Source organism: Acyrthosiphon pisum, chromosome A1 (genome assembly GCF_005508785.2).
Source record: "Acyrthosiphon pisum isolate AL4f chromosome A1, pea_aphid_22Mar2018_4r6ur, whole genome shotgun sequence".
In the NCBI taxonomy this organism is placed as follows: Eukaryota; Metazoa; Arthropoda; class Insecta; order Hemiptera; family Aphididae; genus Acyrthosiphon; species Acyrthosiphon pisum.
Window position 1 is genome coordinate 91,911,952 of NC_042494.1, and position 1,521 is coordinate 91,913,472.

Sequence of the window (1,521 nt, forward strand, 5' to 3'; positions counted from 1 at the left end):
AAGTAACCCCATTTTATGAAAAAAAAATTTAATTATCATGGTACTCTGGTGAATAAAAATATATGGGTATCAAAGTTACCCCGCGAAATCAAAGTTAGGTACCCCATTCTAATTAAAAATTTAAAGCTAATGTAATGCAGTTAGTTATAGTATTAGGATTAAGGGGGGTGTGGGGGACAAAGCCCCCCATGGACATGTGGAACATAAACTATTCCAGCACCCCCTAAATTCACACCCAATGTGCGCCTATGTTCCTTATCGGTGTATTCGGTATAAATACCTACCTAGGATTGTAAGATATGGATAAGTATAAATAACCGACTAGGTAGCCGGACATTTTACAACGGCTAAAAATATTTAATTACAGTAATCCCTCGTTATCCGCGTTTTTTTTACCCGCGGTTTGGTTCACGATAACAAATTATTAATGCGATTACGATTGCGATAATGTTTTACCGTTATTACACGAACACTGTAGAAATTAATTTTTGACAATTATAGATAATTGTTGTTATATCGCTATAGGTATAACACATAATATACATTGTACATACAATAAAACGTAACCTTCGCGGATAACGAGGGATTACTGTACATCGAACAGGCTTACAGGCACATTTAATGGTGAACTGGCTGAAGGTGAACACCACAATGTTTGCTACCTACACGGCCACTCAGACTGACCCAGTGGCTAAAGTGGATTAAATGAGGCAATCAAACCTACACTCAATATAATGTGAATAAACAATTACCTACCTAGGTACGTTGGTAAGTGGTATAGGTAAAACACTACATGCTGCAGACCATGGACATATTTCAACTCGGACTTGTAGCTATCACAGAATCACTTGAAGTATTGAAGTTTGAATGATATGCGTAATCCCTTTTGGCCGACTAGGGAGTAGGTAGTGAACTCCTATAGTGGAATAGTGAACTGATATGGTTAAACACTCGAATTATCTCGAATTTCTGCCTCCCTTGTCGCTGAGTCGGTTCAAAACGAAAAAAATATACGTTGTTTGTTGTTATATTATAATATCCCACACAGCAAAATTATATTTTCAAGATATTGTGGAAATATTGTCAATACAAATTAAAATATTTGATTTAAACTGTCATAATATTTTTAAATATTTTCAAAAAATTTAAGAAACATTTTTTGGCAGAAGATCAAACATTGTCACAATATTGTAGCTACATATATATTATCACAATATTGTAGCTAGTTATTTTCATAATATTGTTGAGATATTTTCAAAAAATTGTAACTATATATTTTCACACTATTTTACCTATATATTTTCACAATATTTTTGTAATGTTTGATTTATGCAATTTCAAAATATTTAGTATCAATAATATTATTATAATTATATATTAATATATATCGCAAGTTTATTAAGGGGATTGGTGGCGGTGATTTCCTGTCTTTGTCTAACACACGCGCAACATAAGAATTTAGACGTGTTTTTTGTCCAACTGTACCGATTGATATAGTGAAGCGATAAAAATTCTGAAAAC